Source organism: Ochotona princeps, chromosome 6 (assembly GCF_030435755.1).
Source record: "Ochotona princeps isolate mOchPri1 chromosome 6, mOchPri1.hap1, whole genome shotgun sequence".
NCBI classification, from domain to species: domain Eukaryota; kingdom Metazoa; phylum Chordata; class Mammalia; order Lagomorpha; family Ochotonidae; genus Ochotona; species Ochotona princeps.
This window is the reverse complement of record NC_080837.1, coordinates 84,470,940-84,490,754: the sequence shown is the minus strand read 5'-3', so window position 1 is coordinate 84,490,754 and position 19,815 is coordinate 84,470,940.

The following is a 19,815-nucleotide window of genomic DNA, read 5'->3' as shown; positions in this document are numbered from 1 at the left end:
CTGAGTAAGATGTAAGATTTATAATTTGGAGGACAACCCCTGACCCAGGAGCTACTGCTGGAGATGACATCACAGTAGATGCCATGGCCTCAACTGACTTTACCAATGGATATGACTTCACCCTAAGCATCAGGGACTACCTCTCAGGAACACTAAATCCTCCACCCCAGTGAGGGCGAGGCACTACTTCTCCAGAGACACACATTAGACAAGGGGAATTTCATTTTTATTCCTTTGAAATTAGGATTCTGTTGTGTTTCTGATCCTGACACGTTCCTTGCTTTTGTTACCAAGAGTACATCCTATAACCTCGTGTGTACAGCAAAATCTGGTTGAAGTTACCATGATCTGTGCTATCCTGCACGTTACTAGAGTTTATTGCTTTTTCCCTAGTGGAGCTTGCTTCACATAAATCAGTCCACCATTGTCTTGGTCTACCAAGACCTCTTGCCCTGGGATTTCAGCCAAAAATAGTCCTTCTTGGTTACCTACAAATATCACTACTGTTTACATTTACTCATTTGTCAATTTATACATCACAGTCATACACTGATGATAGCATGTGTTTTACAAACTACAACTGTAGAAAAATGTTGTTAGATACCTCCAAAAACAGGAGGTGTGTTTCCTTGCTAATCTCACACTAGTTGGGCAGTTGGGTTATAACACTCTTCATACTCCAATTTGCATTCCTCCTTTCTGCCCTGAGATTGAAATGCCTCTTGCGCTTTCAGGATACATGATACTTAGCACTATGAGTGTTTCTATTAGCATTACTTAGAAGGTTCTTAATATGATGTCAAAATGCCAGCAGACAAATTATTTTATTCAAAATTTAATTTTTTTTCTTTATTTCATATTGCCTTGAGATCTTTGTTGGGGTCTCAGTCTTGGCTGGGAGGGACTCTATGCCTCACAGCCGTAAATTCCCAACAGCCACTTCTGAAATCAAAATCCATCCAGTCTACAAGTCGTTCCTACAACCAGTCAGGATCGGTCAGTTAAACTGAGGTCTTCATACAAGGTGGTTTGGAGCAATCTTTGTTTCCCAGACTGTAGAGTTTATTCACATTACCAATCCTGAACCATGGCTTTGCCCTTTCACGACTCTTCTGTAGAATATATGGTAAGGCTGGGATCTATGATTTTCTTTCATGCCTCTTCCTCCTGACTAGCTATGCTACTTCCCATTGCACAAGCCGTGTTTGCCATTTCAAAGGAACTGTGGGTAATGCTAAACTCGCCCTCAGTGGCATTGGCCTTACCCTGTTTCCTCTCAGTCACCTTTATAAATTAAGATCCAGTCACTGAAGAATTTCCTTTTTTTTACCCCCAGCTTTTATGTGTCCAATCGTCACTCACCTTTGTTTCTGCAACATATTTTCTATGTGTATAATTCAATATTGACAGGTTTAGGATTTTTCGCAGTATTTTAAAGATGTTGTTCCTCCAGCTGCTTAAATGAATTTTTTCAAAGAATTCTGCAGACATAGTTTGCATATTTATTTGCAGATGCTTTTAAGATTTCTTCTATATTGCTAATGTTGAGTAATGTAGCTATAATTGTATGCATTGATGATACCATTTTATTCAAAGTTATTTTTGCTGGATTTTCTTGAGTCCTTAGCCTGGGAATTTATGATTTTGTCACAATGGGAAAGTGCTATTTACTGAAATATTTTCTCAGTCTCCCTGTGACCCTCAACAGTTCCAATCATATATAGATTAGTCCACTTGAGCTGGTTTTCTAACTCACTGGTGCTCTCTAAGTTTTTCATTTATTTACATTGTCTTAAATACACTGTTTACAAGCTAGTTTCTGAATTTCAAAACTGATCAATACATGTTTTTGTAATTTCTGTCTTTGCTTATGCAAATCCACAAAGATGTTTTGCACTGAAGCAGAAACATTAAATTGCAGCTGGCCTGGAAAACGGGTGCATTCTTTTTACATTCTCTCTATGTTTCATTCTGAAGCATTTCTACCGCTATGTCTTAAAACACAATGATATTTTTCTTTGCAGCATACTATTCCCATACCTGTAGATTGAATGAATGTGGAGTTTTCTTGTTAAGATATGTGTATGTGCAGGGAAACACCATATACCTAGCTTTCTGTGTTTTCCATGAAAGAATGCACAAAGATAAAGATAGACTTTAACACATCAGACTCAGTGGCCCCACCCGACACCAAACCTGCTGCTGCCCTCATCTTGTAGTGTGCAGACGCCACGCCCTTGATAGAGAGGTAGATATATTTTCAGGTCACTAAGTCTATGGCGATTTTTCATAGCAGCCTGAGCAAGCTAAAACACCTATCCCAAAAACACATCCTCAACACTGAGGAATTTTTTTCTTAGAATTGAGATTTGGATCTTTTTGTATGTCCATGTTTCTACTTATCATTTGGATGTATGGAATATGTTGTCAGTTTTTTCATGACTGTGCCAGTTCTAAAATGCATGGATATAACGGTTTGGTTTTATTTCTTGATGTTTTCCCATGGTGACTGTTCATATTCCCAACTTTTTTTTCCTTCTTAGTGATCTTTATTTAAACGCATGCCTTGTAATTTTTGCTGTTGGGTGCTTTTGTATTACTAATGTTATTTCTGAATTGTATTCTAGGAGGCAATTAAGTTACTTGCAAATAGTTTTAGATTTTTGTGTTTTACTTTCACCATCTTTAGGCAAGGCCATAACAGGGCCTAAGTCCTTTTTGTTGAGGCCATATATTTTGAATATTACAATATTCTGTCCAACGACTTAGGAATTCATGAAGTCTTTCCAGTCTTGCATCAAAGGACTATTCTCAACTCTGTGAGTTCTTTGCAACACGATGACATGATTTCTCCCTAACTTTTGCTAGGTTCTTCACATAATCACTGTGTAATCTGTTTTTTCATCTCAACTCCCTTCCTTCTAACATCAGTCATGAAAACTATTCTTATTTAAATGCTATTACACCTTAATTTCTCTTATATACCTTGACCTAATTCTCCATCTTTCTTTATAGAATTTTATATGTGGCCCCAATGTCCAGGGCTAGACCAGGCTAGGTCAAAGCCAGGAATCCACAACTCAGACTGGCTCCCAGACAAGGGTAGCAGAAACCCAAGCATGCAGACCATCCTTCGCTGTATTTTTCAGGCATATTACCAAGACTCAGCTCGTGAGTGGAACCTGGGCCTGGAACAGTTGTGAGTGGAGCTCTGGGCCTGGAACAGTTGCTTGAACACATGCTTTCATTTGAATGCTGGTGTTGTAGATGCTGGCTTACCCACTATGCTTCAACTCTGGCCCTCAAAGGTCTGTCTTTTAATTGCTACTTGGCTGAAACTATTTAATTTTTCCCTTATCTATCTCTGTAACTTCTCAAAGGGAATTTCTTCCTACTGGTCTAGTTTGCACCCCTTCTTTTTTTCTTGCTATTTACTCAACTTGTAATTTATCTATCAAAGCGGCCATCCTTCCTTTATTCCTTGTGCACATATATAAATTAAGATGAGCATGTATTCTCCCATAAAAACCCACTTACTTTATTGTGTGCAGTGCAACAGCCAAGTTGGCTTATAAATAGATAGTACCTGCTAGGAACTCTAGTCTTATAAAGAGTGTCAGCCTATTTTTAGTTTTGACAAATACTATGCTTTCATGATTAATGCACAACTACTTAGATGCTAATAGTAGATGAGAAAATGACCTTTAAAATCGGAGATTACTTGAGGTACATATTTCTCCTACTCATTAAAATTTCATTTGGAATGCCTGCATTTGGTGCTGAAGTGATTGCATCCCGGCTCCAGCTAAATCTCCGATCCCAGCTGTCTGCCAATGCAAATGTTTGAATGCAGTGTTGATGGCTCACGTGATGGGATTTCTGCCATCCCATAGGAGACCAAGATGGTATTCACAGTTTCCAGGACCCAGTGAATGAAAATTGATGCAGACTCCGGGAGAGTTGGTCACTCATGAGCAAGCCCAGGACAGAGCTGCTTGCTGCTATATGGGGGCCTGCATCGCTGTACGCATCAGAGGAGTTAACCTGTGGGTATCAGCTTTGCTCTCTGTCCCCTATTCCGAATAATTAAATAAAACCAATTGAAAAATATGTTTCTTTAAAAAAATCAAAGATTGATAGAAGAGAGATATAAAATTATCTAATAGATTTGTTAGGTCAATGATAAATCACCTTTAAAGTGAAACATTTAGAGTTTTAAAACTATAAAAGAGGGCCCAGCAGCGTGGCCTAGCAGCTAAAGTCCTCGCCTTGAACGCGCCTGGGATTCCATATGGGCGCCGGTTCTAATCCCGGCAGCTCCACTTCCCACCCAGCTCCCTGCTTGTGGCCTGGGAAAGCAGGAGAGGACAGCCCAATAAATTGGGACCCTGCACCCAAGTGGGAGACCTGGAAGAGATTCCTGGTTCCTGGCATCGGATTGGCGTGCACCGGCCCGTTGCGGCTCACTTGGGGAGTGAATCATCGGATGGAAGATCTTCCTCTCTGTCTCTCCTCCTCTCTGTATATCTGACTTTGTAATAAAAATAAAGCTTTTTAAAAAAAACTATAAAAGATAAAAAGCTGATGTCAGAAAGTTGTTCCTGTTATGAAGCAAAATAGCTACATTGTTTATCAGACATAGCTGATTTATTGATGTATCACAATTATAGGAAATTCAGGAAAATGTCATGTTAAGATAATGTTGATCAATCTTTAGATACTGCATTTTTGGGAGATTTTCATTTTCTTTACTTTTATATGATTCACAAAATGTCATTAAATTAATTTACTTAGCTTTTTGTTAAAATAGGAACTTTCTAGAGTTAAGTTTAACCGAGCTAAAGGTCTTCAACCAGGTAAACTTCAGACCATTTTGTTTTCCGCAGTTATTTAAGTACACTTCCCATCCATACTCGAAGTTGTTTCTTTGTTATGAACCGCATTGATTTCTGTGTTTAATGTATACCTGAGTAACTAACAAGATTATAAAACTCCCCAAATCAAGGTCATAATGGCTTTTACAATGTCTCACTTTAATTAGTGTCGTACTAAGTTGTGCATACTTATGCAATATATATTTGATTATTTGGGGAAGAGGTCTGATTTTTTTTCCTTGAATTAATTCGTATTATGTATTAACCTTTCAATGTGACATTGGGTTCCTCCAACAGGAAATCAACTTTGTAGCAGTGGAAAAATTTTGTAAAGATGTCTTGTAAATTTAGCCACATTTACAAACTTGCAAGAGTCTCCCAACTGCAAGGGGTATGTGGTGGGTAAGGGGCAGAGGGAAGGGAGTTTCTTTTGCATCTTGAATTCATTTTGATCATTCATTTATTTTTCTTTTCATCCTCATTGGATTTATACTTAAAGTCATTTTATGAATGAGGCTTCGTACAAATAAATTTGAAAGTGTCAACATTTGCCTTCTAAAGTTGACATAAAACACAGGCAAACTCACCATTTCATGAAATAATTTCATCCTGCAAACCTCTGAAACACTTATTTAATCAAAACGCCTTCTGCAGTGGGATGCAGTAGTGGCTTTTCGTAGTTGCAGCCTGAAGATCAGTAAGAACTGAAATATGCTTAAAGTGCTTTAGCCTCTGTTCTGCATCTTGTTTTTCCTTAGAGATTTAGAAGTGTCTAAACCCACCTTCAGCACACAACTAGTACACAAAACTAAACAATGTTGGCACATGTTTCCCATAAGGTACAAATACTGTGCTGTATCTCTGATGAAACTGCTGGAAGGGTATTCTTTAGATCAACATCAGACTACTCTGGTGGATGCAAATGTTGAGAAGATGTCCACAGAAGTGAGGAAATCCTGACCACCACTTCCATGTGAACTCACTTGCTGTATCCTTATGGAGGTCATCAGGACCACTGCAGTTCAGATAAAGTCTAGTACAACAAAAGTTATCAAAATGGGCTTAACCTTTGAAATCTCTCACAGCACCTGGAAAAAGTGTGGGCGACATTTATAGAAGCAATACTAAACACATTTTGACATTTCTTTGGTAGTATCTCTTCCATCTTCCCCTGAACTTTTTTTTTCCTGCATTCACAACTGTGGTTGAAAATCCTGTCAACTTTCACAAGTACCCTGCCCTCTTTGCGCTACTTTCTGCCCGATTGGTCTTCTCGCAACAGAGCTCACATCAACTTTGATAAATATCTGTGGCTTTGGGGGAAAATCTGAAGAACTCGGTCACCATTTAAAGTTTTCTCTCATCTTACCCCAATTTGACTTACACACAACACTTCTCATTCCAATCGGTCTAGTAAATTGTTTTGTCAAAACTTGATGCAATGATATTCCAAAATGCTTCTTAAAATTATTGGAAACCATATGTGTCCTGTCTCTAGCTGCCTTCCAGGTACTTAATGATAGAAAAGCAATCTGTGATTTTCACTGTGAAGGAAGCAAGTTTGCAGCCTGCCATCACAGTACGTTATTGCACTTGATCAACGAAGGCAGTTATGACAAGGAGATGATGACATTTTAAAATCTTGGATTTGAGGGTAGATTTTTTTTCAGTCCTGCAGTCCTGCAGTCCTGGAGTATAAGGTGGAGTCACAGAATTCCAAACTCTTGCTTTGTTATTCAAAACCCATGAGAAGATTTAACTGAAGAGGATCAACCCTTCAGCTTCCCTCCAACTCTTTCCACTGGAGCCTTCTACAGATAGACTATGTACAAGAAATTATGAATAAAGATAGTAGGAAACAAATGGCTTTTGTATTTTAAACATTGTGAAACCAGGATCATTTTGAATGGCTTAAATGTGTTTGTGCAAATAATAAAACTAATATAACACAAATATTCCAGCAAATGAAATATTTTACTATAGCATGAGCTAATCAAGATCATTATTATTCATGTGTTTTATTATCTGAAATATTTTTATTATAGGGGAATGCATTTGATAATTATAGTCATACACAATTTCGTCTTGTACTTCTTCCCATTTAATTATATCATAAGTACTTTTTCAAGATGGTAAATTGTTTTCATAATTACATCTTTAGATGGTTATATGATACTAACTTAATTTATCCCATCTTGTTGAGTTTAGGATTAGAGGCTTTGATTTTTTATCATTGTTTTTGCTTCTGAAAATAATATGCTTATGTTTTCTGCACAGATTCCATGCAAGCACCTGGGTAGTTCTGCAAAATCAGACCTCAAGCACATATGCTCTGCAAAAGTGTGGTAATATTCTGCAAATATTTAAAATATTTCCTTGTGAAATATAGTCTCAAAATATTTATGGGTATATATACTGCATATACACAAAACAATTTAAAAGATTCATGAAAAACTTAATTGGAAGGTAAAAATTGATAATACAAACTTTATTTTAACATAAACTCTATAAAGTTTAAGACATTGTTGAATTCAATGATACCAGTCACAGAATTCTCCAAAGAGAGCTGGGGTCCTTAGGATTCATCTTGGCAACACAGCAGTTTTCTTTTTATACATTAACATAAGAAAAATAACGGTGATTTAAAGACCTTTTAGGATTAAGAAAAAAAGAGAGATAACAAAGTCAGGCCTATGAATTGTAAAAATTTACCCAAATCGCCCTTGTCTGTTGGAAGAAATGAGCAAGAGTATTGTCAGGATGGACAGGGATTCTCTGGTGACGTTTTCTCAGCTTTTCTATTAAGGCATTGTCAAGTTTTCTCAGAATAATCTCATAGCAAGCAGATATTAACATTCTTAGGTCCGCCAGAAAGTCAGTCAGGAAATTCATTCATACACACTGCTGCCACGACCATGGGTCTTACGGCTCCAAACTTGCTTCCCCTCGACTGCTTCCATCTCTTAGTAGGCACTGTTCTGCTTGGGTGTTGTCTGTAAGATTGTACTGCTGAACCCAGGTTTCATTTCTTACTGTTCCGTGATATTGATTATGCTTAAATGAACTTTTCCATAGAAACTGTACTCTTGGCTGTTGTTTATCTGGGTACCATGATGTGGGCACCCCACTGAGCAGGATATCTGTGTCATTACAGTCAAAATTGTGAGAAAGAAATCAGAGATACCTGTGGTGTTGACCAATGGAGACAGGAATAAGAGTCCTGGTATTGACGTGTTAGTAGATCTTCCAACCCAGGCGGTCCTGCTAGCTCCATCATGATTCCAGAATGATTCTAAGGAATGTAGAAGTTTCCAGATCTCATGACTCAGTGACGTCATCGATGTTTCTACCTTATATTGGTACCCTAGCTGCAATGTACTGAACTCATGTTTCAGTCTGAACATTTAGCATGAACTCAATTATCTGAGTTAGATTCAGATTTCCAAAACAGAACCCATAAGTTGAGTAGAAAAATTTCCCTCTTCATGCCCACTGCTAATGCTTCTTACCTCAGTTCACCCAAGACACCACCTTCTGAAACTCTATCCAAGAATGCAGACACATAAGCTCCGGCTCATTGCGGACACTCACAGGCCAGCTGAGGCTTGACTGGGGAATGCTACTGAGAACAACCATTGCTCCCTTTAACATATGAACTGTAAAGCATGTAGAATGAGTCTCTGCACTTGCCTACAGCCGTTTTGAGCTCATATTAAAATTTTAGACCAATAGTGCCTTTTGAAAATGTTGCTGAATTATTTGTTAAACTGAAACAATAACATATCTTCAAAACAACATCCTCCACTTTCAAAAACCCCATCTATATCCATCTGCTGTTCAAAGCTCTTAGTCACCTAACTACCCTTCATCCAAACCTGTAGTTTTGACCTGTGCCATTCTGTATCATGTCTTTCATCTGCAAGTAACTCATAGAGAGCTATTCTTCATGGGAAATGTTACAGTACCTCGTTCATAGCTTGCTGGCATTACTGCCATGGATAATAACAGTGATCTTAATAAGGACCAACAGTAAATAATAAATACGACAATGGATGCGATACCGTATGACAGCTCTGATCACAGAATTGGCCTTGCAGGGAGTAGGCCAAAGCACTCAATGAGGAATGGCAGCACTGGGCTTTGGGAAGACGTTTAATCGGGGCGGCACCAGGGGTCCTCGACCTAGACTCGGCTGTGGCAGAAATGGTTGGCTTTGCAGAAGACAAATGCAAGGCCAGGCTCTGTGTTAGGAAATGTTCTGGACCCTGTGCTATAAATAATAATAAAGATAAATAATAAAAAAGTGAAATGTTTTAAATGGAAGGTGGTGCACTGTGAACTTGACATGCTGACCCTCTAGCCTTTCTGTTAACAAGGTAATCTGATTGCCATTGATTTTTTTCACCTCTGTTACTAAGAAGGTGATGAAATGGTGTCCACACAGATGTATTGAATCAGATACTAAACAAAGAGCAACATAAAGAACAATTATCGGCAACCTTGCTTTCAGCCTGCTGATTATGACATTACTGGGAAAGCAAGGACTGGCTGACTTAAAATAAAAAGCAGGGGGTTGGGTGTGCAGCTAAAAGCACTTGCATGTTGTTTCACAAGAATTTCACAAGGAGCCTTTTCTTTGCTCCATAGCTTTCAAAGGGCCCCATTCTACTTGCAGTTCCCTGGTAGGCGTTCTAGTGTGATCTAATTAACTACTTTTATTGTGCCACAGAGAAACGAACATCACAGAGATGAGTCACTAATGCATAGGTTTTAACTGTGCGATTGTGGCTGTGTATTGCTCAGAGAAAAAATGTTGTTTGGTCTATGAAGGTTCTGTAAGCAGCCCTCCAGGGTGTGGTGACTCCCTACAGGAAGCCCACGTTTCTGACTTGTCATGAGCCTTCTAGGTGGTCTGCAATGAGTGGTTAGAAGATCTCATTTGACATGTACAGAAAAACAGAAGTAGCCCATGAATCCTGACTTCAAGGCCTATTTTGAACTGATTTGCTAATGTTTAATATGTTTGGTTTTCGCTGTTGATTTTCTTTGCATTATCCCAGTTTCTTCGAACCTATGGGAATGATATGTATACTTAAACGATTTCCCTATCTTTGAGCTTATGAGTGCCTCAATAAAATTGCTTCTAATATCTTAATACCTGCTTTGATGTGTATTTCTATGGTAACAATGCATTATAGAATTTTCTACAGGAATGAATGCTCCAGGGCTTCCACCCTCCCTGACACTGGCAGCCGTTACTAACGGACTGAGTGCAGAAATGCAGTGGAGTGAACCGATCTCATCTTGTAAACTCCACTACAGTGTCAGGAAAGAAGCTAACTGAATCAAGAAGCTCAACAGTCTTATCTGCATGGTGGTTCTAAAGCAACAGAAAAACATTTGTGAAGGAAACAGCTGGTCACTAAGAGAGATGTGAGAAGTTCAAGGTGCCAGTGAAGGCATCCAAATCAGAACGACTACTTGTGATACAAACAGCTCTCTTCTCAGTATCTCTCAGGCAAGAGCTTTGCAGAAATTGGGAAATATAGAAAGAGGTATAAGAAGCCAGAAGAGAGTCTTCAAATAGGATAGAGAAGAAAGATAAAAGTTGGATATTTTCTAAAGATTTATTTTTTATAATATGCTCTTTATTATTTAATTTTATTTTTGATGATGCTTATATAGTTGAGAAGGATAAGTGTCCATGTGGACCAGTGATTAGGGTGGGAAGTTTCAAAGAACAGGAAAAAGTGGATGAGACCATTGTTTCCAATTTTGTTTTTTTCCTTCCCATATCTGTGGGAAGGGAAGAGAAGAGGAGGGGGAAAGCTGCACCCAGCATCCTGACTGCATCAGCACCTGGAACAGCCACCTGATTTCATCCCAGGGTCCCTAATGTGGAGCAAGCCATGAGGGGTTTCAGTAGTTCTGAAAAGCTGTTGATTCCATTGCTCCAAAGATGAGGAAACCCTTTCAAGGTCCAAGACCACCGTAGAGTCTCCATTCGCCCAGATACTGTCCAATTTGTTTTGCCTCAGATAGTACTAAATGTTTCTGCAGTCCACAATGAACTGGTTGGCATATCCCCCCTGTGCATCTGGGCATGCTGTCCACTGCACCATTTTCAGTAACTGAGGAGGCCCAGTTCTGACATGTGCACGCCACTGTCAGACCACGGATCCTGCAATTTTCTCCATGGTTGGAGTTCTGAGTCCAACCATGTTTTGGGGGTCCCCAAAGAAACCTTGTTTGAGGGGACTCCAGACCTGACTCCCGTGTTTCATTGTGTATGGGATCTAGCTCATTCTGTCCTGCACATCAGCCTACATACACCAGTGGCTACAGTTGCTGGGTCAGTTCTGTCTCCAAACCCATCTCTTACATAAGCAAATGGGTGCTGTGGCCCAGTCCAACCATGCACAGCACACACTCTGCCCTCATGCACACTGGCAGACACTACAGCCCAGTCAGCGAATGACCCACAATAACCACCACCAGGCCCGCTCCCAGCCCCGGATCCTGCGCACGATGGTATGAACAGCAGATTAGTCTGTTGTGTCCCAAATCCCATTGTGCTTTTGTATACACCAATGGGGCTACAGCCTAATTCAGCCCAACTGACCCCACTATCCAGCCCACACATTTGCTGGTGGGTGCTACCACTTGTCCAGCCAGGTCCACCCCTAGTCCTGATTCTCCTGCTCACTGGTAGAAGCCACAGCCCATCAGAGAGATGCCCACAGTTTCCCTACTAGTCCTAATTCCAGCCCCTTGTACCTTCCACGTGGTTTTGCAGTCTAGCTTGATAGAACTTACCCCCTGTCCCAGCATTTGCCAGCGGATACTGCAGAAGAACCTGACCAGCCCACACTTACTCTGGCTCGTGCATGCACCAGTGGATACAGTAGGTTAGCACAGCCTGGCTCTCCCCCTAAATCAGTTCACATGCAAGGCAAGAGATGCTGTAGCCTTGCCTAGCCTGTTCTGCCCCTGATCCCAATTTTCATGCTCACCAGCAGGAGCAGTGGCCCAGCAAGAGTCCTCACTGCCCCCTATAGGGTTCATGCCCCCACCCCCCACCCTCAGGTCTTATATATGTTAGTGGTGCTGTAGCCAAGACTGACATGACCCCCTTCACCTTAGCACTTGCCAGTTGGAGCTGTAGCCTAAGCCAACCTGGCCTGCACCTCATCCTAGTTATCTTATCTACCAGTGGATGTTATGAACTGGGCCAAATTGACCACCCCAGACCTGATCCACATGTATGCCTATGGGCACTATAATCTGGCCTGCTCTGGGCTTCTCCCAGTATTGATTCTTGTGGAACTGTGTCCTGACTGTGGAGTATCCCAAGCTCTTTTATCAGGTCACTGCCCAGTGGCAGATCTCCCATACACTGTTAGTACTTGGCCCAGCCTGACTTGGCCCACCTCCTGTCCTAGCACGAACAGCAGCCTTGCCCTGCTGGCTTCCACCCATTCCTGTTCTTACTTTTAGGTGCCACAGCCCAGTCCTGCCTGGTCCACCCCCAGACCCAGCTCTTGCTTGGTGCAGTGGGTATCAAGACCCACCCAACCTGTCCTACACCCACACTGGTTCAAGCAAGCACCAGCGGGTGCTGGAGTTTAGCCCAATCTGGAACACCCAGACCTGACATCGCCTTAGTTCCCCTATGAGGAGACTTGCTTCCAGCCACAGTGGCATGTCACAGTGGTTGCTCTGACCCAACCTGGCATAGCCCCTCCCTCGTCCTGGCCTTTGTCATCAGATGCTAAAGCCTCTGTTGTTTACACTATATCCCCAACAAACATGACAGCACTCTGAACATAGTAGGCACTGTTACCTATTCAATGTAAAACCAGTAACTCATAGATACCAAAGAATACACTGATACATGTGAAAATAAGAGTTGATGCATAAGTTTAAAAACTCCTTGAAAATACATTGACATGTATTTATACCTCTCCAATGAATAAGAGTATGTAGCAAAGCACAGAATGATTGGCTTAATCATTCTAGCTTCTATTTTAGAAAGCAAAACTAGTTTAGAAATATTTGCATTCATGAGTCATCATATATCTCCATCATTTTTCAATAATTAATAGGTATCATAGACAAAAAAAGAAATAAGAAATGGATGTGGGGGTCGACATGCTAGCCTACTGGCTAAATCCTCATCTTCCATGCATCGGAATCCATGTGAGTGCTGGTTCATATCCCAGCTGCTTTATTTCCTATACAGCTCTCTGCTTGTGGCATGGGAAAGTAGTTGAGGATGGCTCAAAGCTTTGGGACCCTGTACCCACATGGAAGACCTGGAAGAAGCTCCTGTCTCCTTTGGGTTGGCTCAGATTCAGCCACGGCAACCTCTTGGGGAGTGAACCAGAAGATGGAAGATACTGCTTTCTGTATCTTCTTCTCTCTGTATATCTGTCTTTCCAATGAAACTAAACTAAACTAAAATAATTTTTTTAAAACAGAGAATGGGGCATAATGGGAAGGAAGGACTAATTTGAAATCTGGAATTAGTTACAAGGATATTAGAAGGCTATTGATAGGCAGATGCACACACATATTCCTTGGGATGCGAAGTCATTATCGATTACTGAAAACAGATGAAAAGAAGTGATCAAACATTAAAACTTTGATCAAAATTTGGTTTTGTTGAAAATAAATGAATATAAGTCAGATCATTGCTCCACACAGGTGTGTTAGGCCTCTAAGTACTTCTACATCGGCCTTTCCTCTTTTAGCTATAGATGAGGTCGGAAGACATATTCTCAACTGCTTATTTTCTTGATGTTGAGAGTGGACAAAGAAACAGTGAATAATTTCAAAAGCAATGGAAGAAATGATGCTTTCTGAAGGGCCAGACCACTTTGCTAAGCTAATTGCGATGGCTTTTGGAATAAGTTGCAGCACTTGGACTTGAGGGTGATTACCAGCTCCGTGCTTTGGCATATGGAGGCTCCTTCTAAATATCAGCGTTAGAGATGGCACAGTTCTAGGATGGCACCAGATACAAAAGCCCTGGAAATGCCAATCTAAATGAAGCGTTTTTTTTTCAGTTTTTTAAGTAAATAAAACCCCAGAAAGGATTTTATTTTCAAGATATGTTTTGTTTTATCACAATGACCTTTTTAAGAGAAAATGAAGCCTGCCTCAGGTAAAAGGAAATGGCCACATTTCATCTTCAGTTAGCCTGTGTGGTCCCTGAACTCGGGCTTTCCGTCTGAGCCTCTTTTCATGCATCATTTCTCCCAGTGTCTGATAAGGGACACTCCAGTGCTTGAGCAAGGCCATGTGGGAACTTTGACTTCTATCACATTGCCGGTACACACATTCTCCCCCACGGTAATTGGAGATGTTATTCCTCTGTTCCTCGAACACAACAGGAGGGTGATAAACCACAGAACTGGGGGAGAGTAAAATGGAACTATTAAATCAGGTCCTATAACTAGTTGAAGAGCCCTGTTTTCATCTACATTATATAAGCACTGACACACACACACAACCACACGCTCCTGTGTGTTTACACACACACAAGTAATATCATCTCATCTCTTTCCCCCCTATCTCTAACACAAAAGTCAAGAGGTTTGGGAGCACTCACAAGAAAAGAGATTTCTTAGAGAGCAAGCGATTGGGCCAGGGTCACCCGAAAGGGTAATTATTGTTAAATGTCAGGTTAACTCTGAAGGCCTCAGCTCATCCAACTGAGAGCAGATTAGCCCAGATGGAGACATTTTCAACACGGTGCTTTCTGGCCAATCAGAGACTGCTGGGATTAGCCAAATACCTTCTCTCATCTGCTTGCTCACAGAAAGGTCAGTTTCTGCTCATTGCTTCTCTTTTAAGATGTGCTTTTTTTTTTTTTTTATTTATGGCAGTTTGTGTGCAGGAAATCAGGTCCCTTTTATCAGTGAATTAAATATTCAACATCTAAAATCCACTTCTTGAGAGTCAACTTGACTCACTTTCAAGACCACTTTTATCTTCGTAAGAGCTGAAGATACACTGGGCGCTTGTCCACCGTGCGCATCCTACCCCGGCCCTCCCGCCAGGCTGCAGCTCTGCCTACCGTATTTTGCGTATTTCTGAAAGCTTGCTTGTTTCATTTCATATGTTCTCTTCTTTCAGAGTGCTGGTTTACGTTTTCTATCAGTTTCTTCATAAAAAGGAGGCAATGAACTAGCCCTGGAGTGCTCTAAAAGATAATCTGTTTTACACACATCTTTTTCCTCTCTCTACGTGACATAAATAAGCACATACATAACAATCAGGGATGAAATAAATAGGAAGGGAAACAAAGATCGTGGACCTCTGAGTGTTCAAGCTGTGTGTCTGTGCAAGTGTTTCTACAGGGCTACACATGCCACAGCCCGACACGCACATCTTGTGTAAGCCATCCTTAGTGTATGTATCTGTACGTTACTAGGAGAAATATGTGGTGTTGCTCTTCATGATTCTCAAGCATTTCAGAATGGGTCAGTGCGGAACACATGTGCAGAAAAGCTGAAGAAGGGTGTTGTGAGGAAACCACTGCCTCATTGGAACGTTACCCTGTGACGAGAACGCTTCTTGCTCACACTGCTATTCTAATTCTCTGCTTCCTCAACTCTTGTTACTTTTTCATGCTAGTGAAGGTGAACAAATAATTTTTAATGTAGCTGCTTTTAAAATTGGATGAGGCACAGAGGGTAGTCATTAATAGTAATTAATTCAATTTTCAGGTTATCTGCCATGATTAAGCTGTCTTTATTTGTTGATGGCAATGCACAAGAAACTATTTTTGAAACTTCCCAAATATTAACTTTTAATTCTACTGTCTTATAGTAACAGCAATAATAATATTCATGGAAGAAGTGGCTTCAGGACTACCTTAAATCCATCGTAAGTCTTTTTGTTGGGCATTTGGCCCTGTGCATATAGACACTGGTTATGAAGACTGCATCGCACATAGGAGCCCCCAGTTGGATTCACTACCTGTTGTCCCCATTGTCACTTCCTGCCAATGCAAACCCTGGCAGTCAGAGCTTATACCTCAGGCAGATGGCTCTGCTCCAGCTTCAGCCTGGCACACATCTGGCCCTTTGTGTATTTGTGGAATGATCCAACACATGGGAGCTCTTGCTCTCTTTCTGTCTCTTTTTCCCTCTATCTTTTGCTCCTCAGAGGAAAGATGAGACCATAGTGTTAGAAAATCAGGAAGTTAACAAAGCAAAACAACAACAACAAAAAGAACCTCTACATTTGTGGGTTGATGAAGAAGGAAATAAATGTGAGAGAATAAATGAAAAAACTCGCAAACTATTCATGTCATTTCTTTGCACCCTTGATGGAGAGCATAGCCCACATCCTTGGGTGTGGACAGGTTACAGCAATTTCATTCCAGGAGCACGGCATGGGAGATGTGTGGCCTGCATTGACTCAGCTGGGTGCTCAGCAGCCAGCCTCAGCACTGGAAGACCATTGTGCTGGAGCTCCTTGACATACTGCCCTATGTCCTCTTTGCTTTTCCTACTGAAATTATGTGACTAAAGTCTACTCACTGAAAAAATAATAATCAGGCACATTTCAATAGAGAACAAAACATTTGACTCTTATTCCTCCAAACTCAAGGGTATCAGAAGCAAGGAATGTGTACAAGTTATCACAGTTCAAAGGAGCCTAACAAGATAGACCAAATATCGATGACATCTGGGACAGTGTCTTGGGACAACAAATGAATTTTAAAGAATGCTAAGGAAACAGAGATAAAGGGAGGCATTTAGTTAATATGAAGGTATCATCAACTAGTCCATTGCCTATAATATGCAATTCGTTCCCAACATCGGTTGACAGTGACAAAGGAAATGGAGCATATAGTATATGGGAACTCTCTGCAAAGTTTCATAATATGCCTAGGAAGCTAAAACTGTGTATATCTGAGAGTTTATTTAACAAAATCTAGGTTTGTATATTGAAAATTAACCTACGGCCCAGCGGTAGCCTAGTGGCTAAAGTCCTAGCCTTGAATGCACCAGGATTCCATATGGGCATTGGTTCTAATCCTGGTGGCCACACTTCCCATCCAGCCCCCTGCCTGAGGCCTGGGAAAGCAGTCGAGGATGGCTCAAAGGCTTGGGACCCTGCATCCGAGTGGGAGACCTGGAAAAGGCTCTGAGCTCCTGGCTTTGAATCTGCTCAGCTCCAGCTGTTGCGGCCACTTGGAGAATGAATCATCGGAAGGAAGATCTTCCTCTCGGTCCCTCCTCTCTGTATACTGACTTTGCAAAGAAAAGAAATAAATCTTAAAAAAATTAACATAAATTCATTTTAGAGATACATTGTTCAATATTTTCAATATACTTAATAATTATCCATTGAAATGAAGGAAATTGTCAGGGTCTTTGAAATCCAAAGGGAGAGTTAAAGAACTATCTTAATAATGCAAAATAGGTAAAATGATAAGAATTTTTGTAAGTAAATCAGATCATAAAAATTTAATCATTTAAAGGTCAATTCAACTCAGAATGCTCTGGCTTCAGAAGAAAATGTGAACTACTCAGACTGTCCCCAAGACATGCCCTCCTGGGCTCACTCCCCCTGTCCCCAGGACGTGGCCTCCTCCACTCATTCCCCAGGACGTGGCCTCCTCCTCTCACTCTCCAGCAAGTGGTCTCCTCCGTTCACTCCTCCTGTCCCCAGGACATGGTCTCCTCTGCTCACTCCCCTTGTCCTCAGGACGTGGCCTCCTCCGCTCGCTCTCACTCTGGATTTGGACGTGGAGTTTGGACTCTGGACTTCACACACGTCATAAAACACAAGCAAAAAACACAATGAGGTTTCACCTCATTCTAGAATGGCTATCATACAGAAATTAGGAAAGAGTTAGTGTTGGTGAAGCTGTGAGGGAAAGGATAGTCTGATTCCTAATGGGCTAGCATATAAACCAGCACAGCCATTATGGAAAGCAGCATGGAGATTCCTCAGAAATCTGAAAATAGGACTAGCTCTTGAAGCAGCCATCCCACTCCTGGAGATTTACCCAAAAGAAATGAATCAGCATAAGAGAAAATTATCTGCACTTTTTATAGTAGTTCAATCTATAATAGATAAGGAATCTACACAGATGGCCATCGGCTGATAACTGAATAAACAAAGCATGTTATCTATCCACAGCGGAATACTACTCAATCATAATGAAGAATAAAATTCTGTCTTCAAGGGAAAAAAAAAGGAAAGGAAAGGATACAACCAGAAAGCATTGTGTTAAGTGCCCAAAAATGCAATCTGTGTGAGTGAAATTAACTTCTTGAGATTTGATTATTACTTGCAGCTGTTTTCTGTATTTTTGAGTAACAGTTTTTTTTTTGTTTGTTTCCTATTTGCTGGAATTTTTACCGGCTAGAGATTTAAACTTATGATTGTGAAGTGAACTGAAAGTAGGCCAATGCAAAAAGAAAAACATATATGTAAGGATGAAAGCGGATGGGTGGGTATGCAGACAGAAGACAAGGTGGGGTGGGAAGTGTCACTGCATTGCTGATTGTTATCATGAAATAAATGAAATCTGTCCACTTTCTATAAATAACATAATGTTTCAAAACTCCAAGAACACTAAATTTGTACAGTCAGCCCTTGGAAATGCAGAGAGTATGTTGCTCTCATCTTTCATGTTAAATACTCCTTCTGCAAGTTGTCACCAATAGTGTACAATATGAAGTAAGGAGGCCAGTTATGTAATGACAGTATCACATCAATAAAGTAGTTGACCAGGGTTTTGTCTCAAGTATCTAAGCACTGGAATTTAAAGCATATTCATCTCAATGGATATCCATATGTGACTTAGCACTTTACTAATGGGTACACATAACTTTAAGACCTAATTGCTTATTTTTAAGATTTATTTATTTTTATTGCAAAGTTAGATACACAGAGGAGAAGAGACAGACGGGAAGATCTTCTGTCTGAGGATTCACTCCCCAGGTAACTGCCACGGCTAGTGCTGAGCCGATCCGGAGCCAGGAGCAAGGAACTTCCTCCAGGTCTCCCATGCAGGTGCAGGGTCCCAAGGCTCGGGCTGTCTTCGACTGCTTTCCCAGGCCACAAGCAGCGAGCTGGATGGGAAGCGGGTCACCTGGGATTAGAACCAGCATTCATATGGGATGCTGGTGCATTCAAGGGGAAGAATTAACCCGCTAGACCACCATGCAGGACCCAAGGCCAAATTTCAATCAGTTACTTCTCATTTCACCAATAATGATTGTGCTTCTGCTATTATATTTACTTAAAAACTATGATTAATTGCACATGTAATCTTGGTGATATCTAGATTGTTAAATCTTAAAAACAGTGACATAAGAATTTTCATGTACACAAATTTTCTACTGTTAACCTAAATAGATATAATGGTTCTTCCTTGAGCAATTTTTTTTTGGTAGAAATTGGTTGTCAATTGAACAATTAGAGAATAAACCACACAATTTCTATGATGGCAGGAAGTTTGTGTTCTTAACATCTCTCTTTAAATGAAGTGTGAGGAGCAAAAAAAAAAAGTCAAAACAACTGAAAGTAAGTGTTTATTTGTATGATATCACTGAAAAATCTGGGTATTTGGGTTCAGAAAAGAAATAGAAAATTCCTGAGTTAACTCATTGCACGTTCGTCATAAAAGAAAACCACAGAGAAATATTTTTTAAGGCAGTAAAAGGAAGGTGTCTTCTGGCACAGCTGTATTTCAGTTGCTTCCTGAATGGACTAGATGATACTGGACAATGATCAGTCGGCTTTAGACAGCCTCTTTGTGAGTCGTGGATGATTTTGCGTAGGTGGGCAGTTATATTCAGGTGCCAAGCAAATCAGAGTAATGCTTGAGATTAACACAGTTGATATTCATTTGCTTATTTCCCACTTGTGTCACTTTCTAGATTCTCAAATAACTTTAAATTATTCACTC